This window comes from Natator depressus, chromosome 2 (assembly GCF_965152275.1).
Source record: "Natator depressus isolate rNatDep1 chromosome 2, rNatDep2.hap1, whole genome shotgun sequence".
In the NCBI taxonomy this organism is placed as follows: Eukaryota; Metazoa; Chordata; order Testudines; family Cheloniidae; genus Natator; species Natator depressus.
In genome coordinates this window covers 221,579,428-221,599,459 of record NC_134235.1, presented here as the reverse complement: position 1 = coordinate 221,599,459, position 20,032 = coordinate 221,579,428, and positions in this window count along the sequence as shown.

Sequence of the window (20,032 nt, the reverse complement as noted above, 5' to 3'; positions counted from 1 at the left end):
CTAGAAACAGTTTGTAGGGGGATTAAATGTTCATACAAGGTATTTGGCAGCCCTGCAAACTAAAGCTCTTCTGTCTTTCACATAAGGGGCTAGTGGATGCACATAGATACATAACTTACATTACATAATTAATTACAATCCTAAAGTAATTTTGTACAAAATTCTTGTTGTTACTTTGGTCTTAATCATTATTAGGTGTCATGGAAAGACAAAGAGTACCATCTAGTAGCTGAATTTTTAGAGAACACCACTGTGGCAGACCTGGTTGAACACAATGCTTAGTAGCACCTTCCATGCTATAAGAAGTGCACCTGTACACTGAATTTGGCAAGTTTGGCGAGAAAAATACACTGAGCTTCAGGAACAGTTGATGTAATCAGGACAAGTTCCAGCTGTGAGTGATATTTGCCTTATATTAGGTCCCATGGCATGCATTTCAAGAATACCTGCTTCTTCTGCAGTATGCTGGAAGCCCGAAGGCATCCACTAAGCACAATTTCAGCACATATGAGACAGGTGGGAAACTGTATGAAGCAGTCACTCTTAGCAAGAACGTTGTGTGGAAAGTAAAGTTAAGTGGATGCATTGCCCCAAAAGATGACCACACTTAAAATATTGCATATCGCATCAAGGGTAACACATTGCATTCTTGTGTGACTCAGCTGGAGTTCATAAATTGCCTCGCAGAGGCTCTAATGGCTGGGACAGTGGTGGCTATGGCCAATGCAGAGGCTAAGTACAGAGAAATATGTGCTTTGGACAGGATTGAAGAGGAACAAATGCTTAGCAGAAAGACTCTTAAAGCACTTACTGAAGATGAACTGTGGGATATGAATGTAGTTTTTAGCAATCCTATCCACAAAAATGAATCACAGCACATATCCTTGAAAGCTGCAAAAGTGGAAGAAACCGCTGATGTGAGGACTCTGTTTGCAGCTGCTAAACTTTGTTGTCCTGCAGTACATGGTTTCAGGGATCAATGCCAATGCCAAACTTGAAAAAAACAATACTGCATAACCTCTATTACTTCTTTACCTGGTGCACTGGTGGTTGCAGTGACTTCCAGTACCAGCAAGTCTGACAGTAAGCTAGTGGAACACAAGGCTGCCATTTTCTCACAAAGCCTCATGTACAGGTGCTTGAGTGACATGCAGGTTTGCCACACATACATGACAACTTTGTGGAACATGCATAATCTACCTTGCTGGAAGAGTTTTGTCATCACACGGCATAACGAAGCTGGTGCCTTGCTCTGTTCAGTGGAGTTTCTTCGTAGTTCCCATGAGAAGGTTGACACTAAAATTATCTTGCATGCCATTAGTGCCACAGAGAAAAGAACTACTAAACTCCGGATTTTTGCACATGACACAGATGTTCTAGAGCTCTCTGTGACATGGTAGGTAAGACTTCCACAAGGTTCTGTTTTTGTGCCTGCTGCTGGGGGACATTAAAAGACGTGTCACTGCTGGGAGGTAACACTACTGGAAGGCAGGCTGGAAAGACCAAATTATCTTACTGGAGGGCCTTTGATTCAGCCTCCAAAGACTCTCTCCTCACTCTGAAGGTGCTCAGAGTGGCTGAGACAGACACTGATGAGGCCATAAACGCACTGAAGGCATTCGTACACTGAGTTTACTATTTGAAGACCAACATTACAACACTTGCAGAGCTACTTTGGTGGACGTTTTCCAACAAGCAGAAAAATGGGGAAAAATTTCCACTGACAAGGGGCACATTTATACCTGCTATCAAAAGGGCAAATTATCAAGCTGTTGAATGGCTCTGGGATGATTGAGCACATCCAAAACTATCCTCCTCTATCAGGCATAGCTGAGTCTTGGAGAATCTCCTGATCACATCAGGTACGCATGAATTACCATGAGCTTTCAAATCAATCCTTCAGCTAAACAAATGCTTATTTGCATAGACCAGATGCTCACTACCATGCAAATGTTTGGCCAGAAGCCTGCCTTGTATGGAGATGTATGAGTGCAGCATGGATCAGGATCAGGGTGATAACGTGTCTAGCAGTCGTGCCCTAGATGGAGATGAGACTATTGATTAGTTTGATGGATAAATGTTTTCAATTTTGCATGTCAAGGCTCACTTCCCTGGGATTAACAAAAGTCAGTGCATCCCTTTGTTAAAGTATAATTAAAAGTTGCCACATCACAAAGGGTGACACCATTGAAATTATGTTTCCATAGATTTTTATGAATCAAATGACACCTCTCTTACCTGTCATTAACTTGCTCATGGAATGAGATTTTACTGCATTATGCTCTAAGACCAATGCAGCAGCTACTCCTTGCTAGCCTCTGGCCTCCTGCTTGACTCTCTTCTTAAGAGCAGGCAGAAACAATCTCTTCTATCTGAGATACAAATTCAATTAGTTTTCTCCCTCATGGAGCATATTCTCATCTTCCCACTTTTCCCTTCTTCACACCCTAAGGAGTAGGGAAAGAAGAGATCCACCTTTATCAGATGGAGGCCGGGGGGAAGATCTTCACTGGGGATAACAGAACCTTGAAGAGATCGGATCAGTGGATGTGGCATGGAGGTCTTCTGGAGGTAAGTAGGAATAAGTTGATGGAAACAAAGGAATTGGGGTAACTAGAGATGGGGGAGATCTGCACAAGGGGGAGCAAAAGAGAGATAGCGAGAGAGTAAAAAATGGGAGGAGAGACGGAAAATAATATGAAGAGGGGAATAAAATAGCAAGAGAGAAATGCACTTTTAAGGACAGAATTTATATAAACAGTTTTATATTTATGCCACTACATTTTATTGATGCCCTGATAAACAAGGGGGAACAAAGCCCTAAATGGGAAACTCTGGCTCATTTGCAACTTGCAATGTAGCAAGACTTTCTTGGCTCAGTTTAGCCTGGGGAGTGGTTGGGGAGCAGAGGTTTCAAGCTAGCAGTGACTCCGGAATGGGGATGCAAGCACGAGAGTCTTGTCTGAGCACTGACTGCAAGTCATTTAGTGTACCTTCATGCCAATTTATACATGAAAATAGTTGTATGAAATTACTGCTGGTGTAGCCCATTGTTACAGAATTAAGTTTCAGAATATATGCACAAAATGAATATTACATAGTTCATGCTATGTTCTATGCACAGTATGCAGTACTGAACATTTCATGAGACAGAGAGTGAAATTGTAATGTGCTAACAGAGGTCAGGTTTTCAACATGCTATTGCTAAACTACTATTGCCACAATTATGATAAAGAGGATGTGCCGATACAATTGTTGCTGCACAAACATGTCTTATCAGTTGAACTTCTGTATCAAAAAACAAAGGAGTGCATGTAGTACAGATAACTTATGTTAAAAGTGCATGCCCATGCGCTTCTTGCAGGCTTGCCCCTTTAGATTAGAGCTGCAAAATTCAGATCCAGATTCTGAACTCTGAAAAATCTGCCGGTTTGTTTCTGGCTAATATACAAATTGGGACCACCCAGCCTGGTGTAGATTCTGTCCTCTAGCTCTCTCAGAACTCGAGAGCTCATGTCTGGGGTTTTGGTTCAGGTATTTGCTAGGTTAAGATGACAAGTCTTATCTTTAGTGGAAACCAAAATAAACCCATTGAATTAAATGGGAGCGACACAGAGACCTCTGAGGGAGGAATTTAGATCATTCCGTTTAATAATTCACTTTAGAACTGCCCTAAGCATTTGTCACATTGTTGTGAACTGCTTTCTGTACTGATTTCACATCAAGTTGTATGGACTTATGCTACTACCAACCTCGTAAGGCAAATACAGAGACAAATACAAAATCTTGAACTAGCAATTTGCGACACTGCCTAGTAGTTCTGAAGTCCATCAGTGAATGGATTATACTGCTGTATTGGGTCTGGCTCCTGTGGAAGCCAATGGAAAAACTTCTATAGACTTCACTAGCAACAGGATTGGACCCTGAATATTTTTTTCCACCTCTGAGATATACTCTTGATCCTAAAGGGTTTTTTAATCAAATTTAAAATGAAGTGCTGTCAGAATGGATATCTACTTATTACATTTCCTACTGTTAACACAATGTATATGTTGGCTCCAAGGAATTGTTAGAGAAGTACAGACCATATTGATCTTTCTATTTCCTTGTAGCTCAGAAATTAAAGTCCATTAAAACAAAAACAACTTTTGTTAGCGGTTAAAGGTTGTTGGACATGAGAAATATTTGCCTACAGTAGCACTGGCTGTTTTAATAACTGTGTCTAGGGTTGAAGAATAATCAATACTCTGTGAAAACACCAATGTCTCCAACAGCAAATACTAAAGAACATTAATCAATGGAGAATCTACAAAAATATGGCTTGTTTATTTTTTCCCTCTTTCCAAACAGACACATTTCTTAACTCTATTTTGTCCAGGATCAGGGTTTGGAAAATGTAGCTGTTTACTATCTTGTCATCATCTTTTGGTGTGGTCTTTCTAGGGGTCTCAGCATCTCCTAACTGACCCTCCTCAGTTTGTTTTCAATTAGATCAATTCATGGATCTTCACCTTAAATTGAGTTTATCAGCCCTTCAGTTCCAGAGCTTACAGTCTTCTTCTGTCTCCTTATTGTTTTCTCAGAAGCAGCCTGCTGCAGGGCTGTTCATAGAATCATAGAATCATAGAATATCAGGGTTGGAAGGGACCTCAGGAGGTCATCTAGTCCAACCCCCTGCTCAAAGCAGGACCAATCCCCAATCAAATCATCCCAGCCAGGGCTTTGTCAAGCCTGACCTTAAAAACTTCTAAGGAAGGAGATTCTACCACCTCCCTAGGTAACGCATTCCAGTGTTTCACCACCCTCCTAGTGAAAAAGTTTTTCCTAATATCCAACCTAAACCTCCCCCACTGCAACTTGAGACCATTACTCCTTGTCCTGTCCTCTTCTACCACTGAGAATAGTCTAGAACCATCCTCTCTGGAACCACCTCTCAGGTAGTTGAAAGCAGCTATCAAATCCCCCCTCATTCTTCTCTTCTGCAGACTAAACAATCCCAGTTCCCTCAGCCTCTCCTCATAAGTCATGTGTTCCAGACCCCTAATCATTTTTGTTGCCCTTCGCTGGACTCTCTCCAATTTATCCACATCCTTCTTGTAGTGTGGGGCCCAAAACTGGACACAGTACTCCAGATGAGGCCTCACCAATGTGGGTACGATCACGTCCCTCGATCTGCTCGCTATGCCCCTACTTACGATCACGCTCGCTAGGGGCTCGCTATGCCCCTACTTACGACACAGTACTCCAGATGAGGCCTCACCAATGTGGGTACGATCACGTCCCTCGATCTGCTCGCTATGCCCCTACTTAAACATCCCAAAATGCCATTGGCCTTCTTGGCAACAAGGGCACACTGCTGACTCATATCCAGCTTCTCATCCACTATAACCCCTAGGTCCTTTTCCGCAGAACTGCTGCCTAGCCATTCGGTCCCTAGTCTGTAGCTGTGCATTGGGTTCTTCTGTCCTAAGTGCAGGACCCTGCACTTATCCTTATTGAACCTCATCAGGTTTCTTTTGGCCCAATCCTCCAATTTGTCTAGGTCCCTCTGTATCCTATCCCTGCCCTCCAGCGTATCTACCACTCCTCCCAGTTTAGTATCATCCGCAAATTTGCTGAGAGTGCAATCCACACCACCCTCCAGATCATTTATGAAGATATTGAACAAAACCGGCCCCAGGACCGACCCCTGGGGCACTCCACTTGACACCGGCTGCCAACTAGACATGGAGCCATTGATCACTACCCGTTGAGCCCGACAATCTAGCCAACTTTCTACCCATCTTATAGTGCATTCATCCAGCCCATACTTCTTTAACTTGCTGACAAGAATACTGTGGGAGACCGTGTCAAAAGCTTTGCTAAAGTCAAGAAACAATACATCCACTGCTTTCCCTTCATCCACAGAACCAGTAATCTCATCATAGAAGGCGATTAGATTAGTCAGGCATGACCTACCCTTGGTGAATCCATGCTGACTGTTCCTGATCACTTTCCTCTCGTGTAAGTGGATTGATTGATTCCTTGAGGACTTGCTCCATGATTTTTCCGGGGACTGAGATGAGGCTGACTGGCCTGTAGTTCCCAGGATCCTCCTTCTTCCCTTTTTTAAAGATTGGCACTACATTAGCCTTTTTCCAGTCATCTGGGACTTCCCCCGTTCGCCATGAGTTTTCAAAGATAATGGCCAACGGCTCTGCAATCACATCCGCCAATTCCTTTAGCACTCTCAGATGCAACTCGTCCGGCCCCATGGACTTGTGCACGTCCAGCTTTTCTAAATAGTCCCTAACCACCTCTTTCTCCACAGAGGGCTGGCCATCTACTCCCCATGTTGTAATGCCCAGCACAGCAGTCTGGGAGCTGTCCTTGTTAGTGAAGACAGAGGCAAAAAAAGCATTGAGCACATTAGCTTTTTCCACATCCTCTGTCACTAGGTTGCCTCCCTCATTCAGTAAGGGGCCCACACTTTCCTTGGCTTTCTTCTTGTTGCCAACATACCTGAAGAAACCCTTCTTGTTACTCTTGACATCTCTTGCTAGCTGCAGCTCCAGGTGCGATTTGGCCCTCCTGATTTCATTCCTACATGCCCGAGCAATATTTTTATACTCTTCCCTGGTCATATGTCCAACCTTCCACTTCTTGTAAGCTTCTTTTTTATGTTTTTAAGATCCGCTAGGATTTCACCATTAAGCCAAGCTGGTCGCCTGCCATATTTACTATTCTTTCGACTCATCGGGATGATTTGTCCCTGTAACCTCAACAGGGATTCCTTGAAATACAGCCAGCTCTCCTGGACTCCTTTCCCCTTCATGTTAGTCCCCCAGGGGATCCTACCCATCCGCTCCCTGAGGGAGTCGAAGTCTGCTTTCCTGAAGTCCAGGGTCCGTATCCTGCTGCTTACCTTTCTTCCCTGTGTCAGGATCCTGAACTCAACCAACTCATGGTCACTGCCTCCCAGATTTCCGTCCACTTTTGCTTCCCCCACTAATTCTTCCCTGTTTGTGAGCAGCAGGTCAAGAAAAGCTCCCCCCCAGTTGGCTCGTCTAGCACTTGCACCAGGAAATTGTCCCCTACACTTTCCAAAAACTTCCTGGATTGTCTATGCACCGCTGTATTGCTCTCCCAGCAAATATCAGGAAAATTAAAGTCACCCATGAGAACCAGGGCGTGCGATCTAGTAGAATCATAGAATCATAGAATATTAGGGTTGGAAGGGACCCCAGAAGGTCATCTAGTCCAACCCCCTGCTCGAAGCACGACCAATTCCCAGTTAAATCATCCCAGCCAGGGCTTTGTAAAGCCTGACCTTAAAAACCTCTAAGGAAGGAGATTCTACCACCTCCCTAGGTAACGCATTCCAGTGTTTCACCACCCTCTTAGTGAAAAAGTTTTTCCTAATATCCAATCTAAACCTCCCCCATTGCAACTTGAGACCATTACTCCTCGTTCTGTCATCTGCTACCATTGAGAACAGTCTAGAGCCATCCTCTTTGGAACCCCCTTTCAGGTAGTTGAAAGCAGCTATCAAATCCCCCCTCATTCTTCTCTTCTGCAGACTAAACAATCCCAGCTCCCTCAGCCTCTCCTCATAAGTCATGTGCTCTAGACCCCTAATCATTTTTGTTGCCCTTCGCTGGACTCTCTCCAATTTATCCACATCCTTCTTGTAGTGTGGGGCCCAAAACTGGACACAGTACTCCAGATGAGGCCTCACCAGTGTCGAATAGAGGGGAACGATCACATCCCTCGATCTGCTCGCTATGCCCCTACTTATACATCCCAAAATGCCATTGGCCTTCTTGGCAACAAGGGCACACTGCTGACTCATATCCAGCTTCTCGTCCACTGTCACCCCTAGGTCCTTTTCCGCAGAACTGCTGCCTAGCCATTCGGTCCCTAGTCTGTAGCGGTGCATTGGATTCTTCCATCCTAAGTGTAGGACCCTGCACTTATCCTTATTGAACCTCATCAGATTTCTTTTGGCCCAATCCTCCAATTTGTCTAGGTCCTTCTGTATCCTATCCCTCCCCTCCAGCGTATCTACCACTCCTCCCAGTTTAGTATCATCCGCAAATTTGCTGAGAGTGCAATCCACACCATCCTCCAGATCATTTATGAAGATATTGAACAAAACCGGCCCCAGGACTGACCCCTGGGGCACTCCACTTGACACCGGCTGCCAACTAGACATGGAGCCATTGATCACTACCCGTTGAGCCCGACAATCTAGCCAGCTTTCTACCCACCTTATAGTGCATTCATCTAGCCCATACTTCCTTAACTTGCTGACAAGAATACTGTGGGAGACCGTGTCAAAAGCTTTGCTAAAGTCAAGAAACAATACATCCACTGCTTTCCCTTCATCCACAGAACCAGTAATCTCATCATAAAAGGCGATTAGATTAGTCAGGCATGACCTTCCCTTGGTGAATCCATGCTGACTGTTCCTGATCACTTTCCTCTCATGTAAGTGCTTCAGGATTGATTCTTTGAGGACCTGCTCCATGATTTTTCCAGGGACTGAGGTGAGGCTGACTGGCCTGTAGTTCCCAGGATCCTCCTTCTTCCCTTTTTTAAAGATTGGCACTACATTAGCCTTTTTCCAGTCATCCGGGACTTCCCCCGTTCGCCACGAGTTTTCAAAGATAATGGCCAAGGGCTCTGCAATCACAGCCGCCAATTCCTTCAGCACTCTCGGATGCAACTCGTCCGGCCCCATGGATTTGTGCACGTCCAGCTTTTCTAAATAGTCCCTAACCACCTCTATCTCCACAGAGGGCTGGCCATCTCTTCCCCATTTTGTGATGCCCAGCGCAGCAGTCTGGGAGCTGACCTTGTTAGTGAAAACAGAGGCAAAAAAAGCATTGAGTACATTAGCTTTTTCCACATCCTCTGTCACTAGGTTGCCTCCCTCATTCAGTAAGGGGCCCACACTTTCCTTGGCTTTCTTCTTGTTGCCAACATACCTGAAGAAACCCTTCTTGTTACTCTTGACATCTCTTGCTAGCTGCAGCTCCAGGTGCGATTTGGCCCTCCTGATTTCATTCCTACATGCCCGAGCAATATTTTTATACTCTTCCCTGGTCATATGTCCAACCTTCCACTTCTTGTAAGCTTCTTTTTTATGTTTAAGATCCGCTAGGATTTCACCATTAAGCCAAGCTGGTCGCCTGCCATGTTTACTATTCTTTCGACTCATCGGGATGGTTTGTCCCTGTAACCTCAACAGGGATTCCTTGAAATACAGCCAGCTCTCCTGGACTCCCTTCCCCTTCATGTTAGTCCCCCAGGGGATCCTGGCCATCTGTTCCCTGAGGGAGTCGAAGTCTGCTTTCCTGAAGTCCAGGGTCCGTATCCTGCTGCTTACCTTTCTTCCCTGCGTCAGGATCCTGAACTCAACCAACTCATGGTCACTGCCTCCCAGATTCCCATCCACTTTTGCTTCCCCCACTAATTCTACCCGGTTTGTGAGCAGCAGGTCAAGAAAAGCGCCCCCCCTAGTTGGCTCCCCTAGCACTTGCGCCAGGAAATTGTCCCCTACGCTTTCCAAAATTTCCTGGATTGTCTATGCACCGCTGTATTGCTCTCCCAGCAGATATCAGGAAAATTAAAGTCACCCATGAGAATCAGGGCATGCGATCTAGTAGCTTCCGTGAGTTGCCGGAAGAAAGCCTCATCCACCTCATCCCCCTGGTCCGGTGGTCTATAGCAGACTCCCACCACTACATCACTCTTGTTGCACACACTTCTAAACTTAATCCAGAGACACTCAGGTTTTTCCACAGTTTCGTAACGGAGCTCTGAGCAGTCATACTGCTCCCTTACATACAGTGCTACTCCCCCACCTTTTCTGCCCTGCCTGTCCTTCCTGAACAGTTTATAACCATCCACGACCGTACTCCAGTCATGTGAGTTATCCCACCAAGTCTCTCTTATTCCAATCACGTCATAGTTCCTTGACATCACCAGGACCTCCAGTTCTCCCTGCTTGTTTCCAAGGCTTTGTGCATTTGTATATAAGCACTTGAGATAACCTGTTGATCGCCCCTCATTCCCAGTATGAGGCAGGAGCCCTCCCCTCACAGACATTCCTGCCTGTGCTTCCTCCCGGTATCCCGCTTTCCCACTTACCTCAGGGCTTTGGTCTCCTTCCCCCGGTGAACCTAGTTTAAAGCCCTCCTCACTAGGTTAGCCAGCCTGCTGGCAAAGATGCTCTTCCCTCTCTTCGTAAGATGGAGCCCGTCTCTGCCCAGCACTCCTCCTTCATGGAACACCATCCCATGGTCAAAGAATCCAAAGCCTTCTCTCTGACACCACCTGCATAGCCATTCGTTGACTTCCACGATTCGACGGTCCCTACCCAGGCCTTTTCCTTCCACGGGGAGGATGGACGAGAACACCACTTGCGCCTCCAACTCCTTTATCCTTCTTCCCAGAGCCACGTAGTCCGCAGTGATCCGCTCAAGGTCATTCTTGGCAGTATCATTGGTGCCCACGTGGAGAAGCAGGAAGGGGTAGCGATCCGAGGGCTTGATGAGTCTCGGCAGTCTCTCTGTCACATCGCGAATCTTAGCCCCTGGCAAGCAGCAGACTTCTCGGTTTTCCCGGTCAGGGCGGCAGATAGATGACTCAGTCCCCCGGAAGAGAGAGTCCCCGACCACCACCACCCGCCTACTCCTCTTGGGAGTGGTGGTCGTGGAACCCCCAACCTCAGGACATCGCATCTCATGCCTTCCAACCAGCGGAGTCTCCTTCTGCTTTCTCCCCCCAGACATATCATCTGGTCCACTCTCCGCAATGGTACCTGTGGAGAGAACATGAAAGCGGTTAGTTACCTGTGTCTGTGTTACTGGAACCCGGACATTCCGCTTACCTCTTCTGGAGGTCACATGTTGCCAAGCTTCTTCACTGGCCTCTTGGCTCCTCTGTGCAACCTGCTCTATATCTTTAGAGCTTTGTGCCCCTAGAAGCCTAGCCTGAGTTTTGTCCAGAAAATCCTCAGTTTCTCGTATACAACGCAGGGTCGTTATCTGTTGCTCCAGACCTTCAATCTTCTCTTCCAATATGGAGACCAGCTTGCACTTTGTACAGACAAAGCCGCTTCTGTCCTGTGGAAGAAAGACAAACATGGCACATTCAGTGCAGGTCACAACAGCTGAACCCCCCCTTCCATATCACCTACCTACTATGAGCTTCCTCAGAGACGTTTGCAAGATGTAAGCCTCACTGGGCTCACTCCAGGCGAACTCCTGCTGTGAGCTGCTCTGCTGTCCCCGCTGCTCAGCTGGTTCGCTGCCGCTCAGCTGGTTCGCGAGGCTCTGGCTATTTTTAAACAGCCAGGCTTCCCTGACGCAAACACACAGACACCCTAAAGCCCGCCCCCTGCAGGCTAGCAGCCAATCAGACACTCACTCAGGCTCTCTCACTGCCCTCCCAGCAAACACACGCTCAGATACTTCCTCAGCAAGCGAACACACACACACACACACTCGGATACTTACCAGTCCCAGGCAAACTCCTGCTGTTGCCAGAAGAAAGCCTCATCCACCTCATCCCCCTGGTCCGGTGGTCTATAGAAGACTCCCACCACTACATCACTCTTGTTACTCACACTTCTAAACTTAATCCAGAGACACTCAGGTTTTTCTGCAGTTTCGTACCAGAGCTCTGAGCAGTCATACTGCTCCCTTACATACAGTGCTACTCCCCCACCTTTTCTGCCCTGCCTGTCCTTCCTGAACAGTTTATAACCATCCATGACAGTACTCCAGTCATGTGAGTTATCCCACCAAGTCTCTGTTATTCCAATCACGTCATAATTCCCTGACATCACCAGGACCTCCAGTTCTCTCTCCAGTTCTCTCTTGTTGGCTTGTTTCCAAGGCTTTGTGCATTCGTATATAAGCACTTGAGATAACCTGCTGATCGCCCCTCATTCTCAGTATGAGGCAAGAGCCCTCCCCTCACAGACGTTCCTGCCTGTGCTTCCTCCCGGTATCCCGTTTTCCCACTTACCTCAGGGCTTTGGTCTCCTTCCCCCGATGAACCTAGTTTAAAGCCCTCCTCAATAGGTTAGCCAGCCTGCTGGCAAAGATGCTCTTCCCTCTCTTCGTAAGATGGAGCCCGTCTCTGCCCAGCACTCCTCCTTCATGGAACACCATCCCATGGTCAAAGAATCCAAAGCCTTCTCTCCAACACCACCTGTTGCCCCTTTGCTATCTCAGGCCTCCTCTTCCCTCTCTGTTCTCTCACCTTTATAGCCATATTGGGATCCACGAAGTGGGCTTTGCCCGCCCACTGCTAAAGGATCCCCCCCCAGCCTAAGGGGGGGGTGTCCACAGGACCTGGAAAACCAAATAATTACGGGGGACAACTAGTGAATAACAGGGACAGGAGTGCGGTCAAAGGGTCAAACGAAGGGAACCGGACGGGGACACCGAGCAGAGAACCCCGGACAGCGCCCACTGCTCCTCAAAGTTGTCAAGGGAGTAGGTGGACTCTCACCTTTATAGCTAGGGTGACCAACTAACAAGCATGAAAAATCAGGACAAGGGGGAATATAAGACAAAGCCCCAAATATCAGGACCGTCCCTATAAAATTGGGACATCTGGTCACCCTATTTATAGCAGCTTTTGTTTTCTCTATTGGTCACAGCTGTGGGTGCCTGTCTCCATAATTGGCAGTTCTGGCAGCTGTGTGGGAGTGTGATCAGGCTGCTTGCCTGCAACCAGGAGACACCTTCCTCTCCCTTCTGCCTATGCTCAGTATGGGGCTTGTAAACCCCATTACATAGCTGCAGGATTAAACCTACTGATCTAGTCATGGGTAGATAGGAATGAAAGGGGAGGTGGCTCTGTTGTAAGAAGCCAAACTCTCCTTTCCTCCCATCAACCCCAGCTGCAGGAAATTGGAAGGGTTCTTTCTGTGTCTTTTGATGCCTCCATCTAAATCCTCCTAGCTGTCATGCTGGGGTGGTTGTATGATATTTTACCCCACCCTGAACCTAAGGGTAAGGTCTCTATTACTTTGACTCAGGGTCCTAGCTGCTCTAAAAAGGGTCAAGAAAGAGGTTCCATTATTCTGCCCCTTTCAGTGGGTTTTTTTGTGTGGGTCTTCTTCCATGAATATTTCCTACCTCTGCTGCTGAAAAAGAGTAAAGGCCAGGAGAGCATTTTTTCTAAAGAAAAACCATTACAGAGCAGTATTATGGAGCAGTGGTAAAATCTTTTGATCATTCTTCCCATTTAAGGTCAAGACAAAGCCTTTTCAAATGATCTATGACTGAAAAATGCAGCCAACAGGTGCAACCATGAGTTTTGGAGGAAGACAGTTTTTAGGGGAACAGTAGAGGCATAAGTGAAGCATTGAATACGGCTTTGCTAAAACAGTCTGACAGCCAGAAAAACTGATGGAAATGTAAAACTTTGATCTTTTTTTCACATGACAACTGGTTCACCTTGCTTTTTATTTTTGATTTTGTTACTGAAGATGGGACCAACTGCTTCATTGCATAAATAGCAATATTTATTGATGATTTACTGAAACATCACCCTGAGAAAAACATGATTTTGCTCAGGGTGAAACTGTGTCATAGTTACAGTAAAGATGGTGTTCAAGTGGTCAAAATGGCAAAATCTCCTTCCTCCATATCTGCAAATTCTCAAACATGTAAAAATCAAAGTTCACATTCAGAAAGTAAAAATGAAAAGCTTGTTACTGCTCTAGTGCGACAACTTACACCATCATTTTTTATTTTTTCATTGCTTGGTGCTTTGCCTATGTGGAGGAATCATCATATTTGTGTCTAGTCATGTAAATCACTTCTTAAAATTCAGATCTATGAATTATGACCACTGGTCTGACATGCTGTTTATTGCATCTGAATAATGTATTTTGGGTGGCCTCCCTCTTCACAGCTACCTTCCATGATGACTTTTATAAAACATGCCCGACCTATCCTGCACATCCCCCAAGTATAAGGTAAAATACACTAATTAGTAAGCTGATTAATTGATTTAAACATCAAGGATAACTATTAATCTGATTCATGATAAGTTTACATGAAGTACTATCTTTTCTTACAATCAGTTGCAGCAATATCAATGGGATCACTTGTGGATCAATTTACTGTTCGGCATGAATTAGAATGTTGCAAGTTAGCCCTGTAATACTGTGATTTCGGCTGATAGGAGCACCTATGAATGTCTCCTGAGTCTTCATTATAAGATGCTGTTCTTTCAGTTGCTTATAACTTTGCCTAGCTCTAACCATTGAGGCTGAAATTTTACATGCTGGGTGTCTGCCTCAGGCTGAATTTTTTGGGGAAAAGTTCAGGCAACACTTCTGCAGCTGCGAGTGCTCAGCACTTCTGCATATCAGATCCCAAGATATCAAGTTGGGTACCCAGAAAATGAGGAAGACACAAACAGTGAGCAATGCTGAACAGTTTGGTTTGAAGTGACTTGCCCAGCATCCCATGGCAATGCTGTGGTGCGGAGGCAGGGATGGAATCCAGTTCTGTAGGGCATATTCAGGTGCCTTAACCTTGAGACTGTCCCTCCTCTTCCTGAAATCCTCTGCTTCATTCACTACTCACCTTCCAACTTCTGCAACAAATGAGGCAGGAGTCCTACAGATAGGTTTCCTTCAATACACAACCCTGATTCATCCCCAAAGCAGGTCCATCCTGTGTACTGAATGAGGAAGAGGTGTGTGTTAGAGGGGGTGGACTAATGTGTGATAATGTAATTAAAGGGTATGTCAAAATGCATATATTCAAGGGAGCTGAATTAAGGTTGCATAGGCAACTTTAATTCCGACATTTCCTAACTTTGGAGTGCTTGACTTTGCAACCGTAATGTTCTTTTCACATCATTTTTATCGTGTAATGTAAATCATCATTGGTTCCTGCTGCTGTTAGTGACACAATCCTTCTGTTTAAAGCCATATACTATGACTTGTTTCTAGTATTCAAACTTTTCAAAAATCAATTTGCTGTGCTCATTTCATTTTGTATTTATAATTATTCATTTTAAATGTAATATTTAAGTGTAATATTTAATCAAACTACTTTTAACTCACAAAAACACCAGCAGGACTCCCAGCAAGACCTATAGAGGCTTCACAAAGAGCTGTAGTTCATTCAGAAGCAAAAGATGTCCATTTAATAAAAAATCAAAAACATGCACACTCTGAAATGAACAGTGATGCCTTGAGGGCTGGAAGAGGGCAGAGAGGAACACGTATCAAAAAGAGAAGAGGGAAAATAGGGTAAAAAAGGAGCAGAGAGCTGCAAGGAAGTGTGTGTGTGTGTGTGTGTGTGTGCTGTGGGGACTGAAAGAATTCATTTCCTACTCACAGACCCCAGTTCAACTAGGTACTTAAGGATGTGGGTAGTCCCATGATTAGGGCCCCACCAAATTCAGGGCTCATTTTGGTCAATTTCATGGTCAGAGTATTTTTAAAATGGTAAATTTCATTATTTCAGCTATTTAAATCTGAAATTTCACTGTGTTGTAATTGTAGGGGTTCTAACCCAAAAAGGAGTTATGGGGAGGGATCGCAAGATTATTGTAGGGGGGTTGCAATACTGCTACTCTGACGTCTGCGCTGCTGCTGGCAGAGGCACGGCCTTCAGAGCTGGGCAGCTGGAGAGTTGTGACTGTCGCCCAGCTCTGAAGTCAGCACAGAAGTAAGGGTGACAATACCATGACCCGCTAAAATAATCTTGTGACCCTCCTGCAACTCCGTTTTGGGTCAGGACCCCCCAATTTGAGAAATGCTGTTCTTCCCCATGACATATGTATAGTATGTGGTAAAAGCACACAAAAGACCAGATTTCTTGGGGGGAGACCAGATTTCATGGTCTGTGATGCTTCTTAGCCTCCCATGATCACTCTGTGGCTCTTATTTTTTCCAAAGGTGTAATGACAAATATTAATTTGGAATGTCTTCTCCTGAAGGCAAGTCTATACTAGAGTGCTACGTCAGTGCAGGTGCACTGATGCAGCTGTGCGCTGTAGCGTGTCTGGTGAAGACTCACTATGCCGATGGGAGAGCACTCTCCCATTGGCATAATTAATGCACCTCCACAATAGGCGGAAGCTATGTCTGCAGGAGAGCATCCACCGCTGACTTAGCACTGGTGTGGACAGAGCTTATGTCGATGTCACTTACATTGCTAAGGGGGGTGTCTTTTTCATATCCCAAGCGACTTAAGTTACATCAATTTAAGCAGTAGTGTAGACCAGTCCTAAGAGATTACAGACTGATCTAGCAAGGGGATGGGTTGAAAAGATGGAAGAGGTCTCTTCTATTTCTAACTGCATGATTCTGTCCCACTTTTTCAAAATATTCAAATATGAAATCACTCACAGCTGAATTTTAAATAATCGAAACAAGCTATTAGCTACGTTGCCGCATCACATTCATATTTTGTAATGTATTGAATATAAAAAATTGCTAGTTTTTTCACCACCTACTGGTGAAAATAGCAATTCCTGTATTTGTAGCAAACAGAAATCCTGCCTCTTATAAAACAAAAACTGTTAATGAAAAGGGAGTAATTTGTAACTTGCATTATCACACTGAGTTTGGTAATAGATGTAAAATAGTGCCTTATAATCATATATAATCATTTGTGTATATATATATATATATATATATATATACAAATATAATCTGACAGATGATATTTTTACTTTGTTCCTATCAAATATTAAATGTCATTTTCATGCTTCAGTTAACTTCCTCCAAATAGCTGGGAGCATGATTCAAATATGCATAGCACAAAGTTTTGTTAAATGAAGCCTACATAATCCTAACTAGAATTTGGAGAAATTAAACCTGCTGTTTTTATAGAAAACACATGAAAATTAATTATTCAATATTTACCTGTTTCTATCACTTCTCCATTTGTAAAAGGTAAGCTAAGTCACTCCTAAAGAGTGCTTCAAAATTAAAGTAAAATTGTCCATACTATGAGATATTTTGATATGCTTCTGTCATGTCACCTTTGTCTCCATCCTATTTATTCTGTCATCGCTGAAAACTCAAACAGGGATCTGAAAGTCAAGCAATCATTCTTTTTATTACTCCAAGGAGCTCACATTCTAAAGACAAGCAGGCAGAGTCAGGAAAAGGAGAACAAGATGAGTTAATCTTATTAAATTGCACAAATTGCATCTATATAATGTGAAGACTAATGTGATATTTCAACATTCTGTGATAGAACCGTATTAGTAATTACTATTACTCATCTTTTGAAGGACAGTTTGGAAATATCAGGAGAACCTGCAACAGAAGAAGCTATTCTTAGACTAAAGCCTCCATGAACATGAAGACCTGGAGAGGCAAATTTACAGCTTGAGTGGTGGGATATGGAGTAAATGAAACGTGTAAGCAGAAGTAAGTTTGTCGCTTGTTTGAGTCTTCCTTTTACACTGCTCTATATGAGCTTAAGAAAGGAAGAAGTCTTGATGTATGTTCTAGCTTTCATATAGTCATTAAAACTTGTTTTGAGCAGTGTTTTATTTTAACATGTGATCTGGTCAGATGAAAAAGACAACTCATCACTGAAAGCTGGAAACAGGCTGTGCATTAGAGGAAATTCAAGAATGTACAAACATTATAGATAATATTGTGTACTGATATGATTGGGTATTTCAGGCGTGTTTTCTTTCTGTAGCACTTACAGTTGGCTATTATATGCTGTGACAGGGTAAGGCCAGATGGCTATAGGAGAGTAATCTTATTGGGATCCAGGAAGTGGGCATGCAAAGCCCGCCCACTGCTAAAGGATCCCCCCCCAGCCTAAGAAGGGAGTCCACAGGACCTGGAAAACCAAATAGTTACGGGGGACAACTAATGAACAACAGGGACAGGAGTGCAGTCAAAGGGTCAAATGAAGGGAACCGGACGGGGACACCGAGCAGAGAACCCCGGACAGCACCCACTGCTATAGGAGAGTAATAGAAGGCAGATATGTTAGCCCCAGGCTAAGTAGATCCCTTTTCCGTGGGTAAGGTAACAGGGAAGTTTCCAGAACAATCAGGAACCTTCTGGAGACAATTAAGACAGACAGGCTGATTGGCTGCAAGTGTTCTAATCAAGAAGCTGCTAGAATCAATGAAGGCAGGCTAATCAGGGCACTTGGGTTTAAAAAGGAGCTCACTTCAGTTTGTGGTGTGGGTGAGGAACTGGGAGCAAAGAGGCACTAGGAGCTGAGAGTGAGAATGTGGACTGTTGGAGGACTGAGGTGTATAAGCATTATCAGACACCAGGAGGAAGGTCCTGCGGTGAGGATAAAGAAGGTGTTGGGAGGAGGCCATGGAGAAGTAGCCCAGGGAGTTGTAGCTGTCGCACAGCTGTTCCAGGAGGCACTCTAGACAGCTGCATTCCACAGGGCCCTGGGCTGGAAGCCGGAGTAGAGGGTGGGCCTGGGTTCCCCCCCAAATCCTCCCAACTCCTGGTTAGACACAGGAGGAGTCGACCTGGACTGTGGGTTCAGAAAAACGTCCAAGCTGAGGGCTGCTGTGAAGCTCCAAGGCGAGAAAATCCGCCAATAAGCGCAAGATCCACCAAGGTAGAGCAGGAACTTTGTCACAATGCCTAGTGCATGCATGTTCCCCAAGACTGGTTAATTCTGCCACATTTGCTAAATGGCTGATCAGATTATTTGCATTGTTTATCATTGCCAGCAGAAGTAGACTAATGCCCTGGACTAATATGCAACAACCAGTCACACTTATTTTGACTGATTGCTGGCTAACAAATGCTTTAGGCTGGTCAGCATTTCCATGCAGCCAGGTATATAGCTCTTTAAATATTTATTTAATGAAAATGTATTAATGCCATCAAGTAAAACAGGGGTATGGAACTAAAAAAAACCCTAATATAAAAATGTGAGAATTCCTCAAATAAAGTTGAAGTACTAATGATATTATATTTAACTGCATTCACTGTTCCTAAAGTCACATCTTGCATACACTTAAAACTTTTTTGGTGCATTTGCACTGAAAAGAAACTCTAATTTATTTTTCACCTGATTTTCTTTTTATGTTTTGGCTTAGATACTGCATGAACCTTTTCCAAAAGGCATATTGAAAAAACTGTGGAGAAAAGTATTGTCAAAGGACAAAAAGTTCTAACACTGCAACAAATGCTTTGTTTTTCATCTGCTTATCCCTCAGGCAGCTACAGAAATGTGTGTGCAGGCTGTTGCTTTTTTTTCTTTTTAGTTAAATTCAGGTTTGGTTGGCAGTTTCTTCCTCAAAAGAGTAGCTCTCCTCAGGGAAAGTTTTATTTGTTGTGTACCCTTTCGCATTTATGACACATACCACAAGGTTTTAAAGTTTTCAGTGCATTTTAATGTGATGAAATTCCATGTATCACACTTCAGTTCTTTTTCCTGATCAGCAATGATGTGAGAACTTCAAAGGCTATTTTAGCTATTTCAAGTCACTTTTCACAGGTTCTTTTTTTTAATAAGAAAGAATATGATTGCTAGGGGTTGTGTTTAAGATTTAAACACTTAGATGAAAACCTAAAGAACTACTACTAATCACATTGATTGTTGAATTGCTAACAGAAAGTAATTTATAGCAGGCCTCTTTATAACACTGTCTTTGGTACGCAAGCATTTTCATTATTTTATTTGAACCCAGCCGAGAAGGAGATCGGCACAAACATAGAGGGAGCTGATAGAAATCTCTGGTGACTTTATTGTTCTTCTGACAGCAAAAACTGAAATCAACACCAAAGTGAGGCTTTGCACTGGGGAAGAGGGAGCACTCAAACATTTAAAGGGACATTTCTCCACCTTACTTTAAAAATCTTCCCAAATATATATACATTATCGTTTGAATGGCTAACATAAGACATTATATAATTTAACTAAAAGTTGCGGGTGGACTCTCAAGTAGCAGTTTCTTTGTTGATGTCTGTGGTACTAGTGGGTAACCCATTCACCAAACTGAGATAGAACACTTCATCCGAAGTTTCTTTGGGTCAACTAGAGCTTGGGCATGG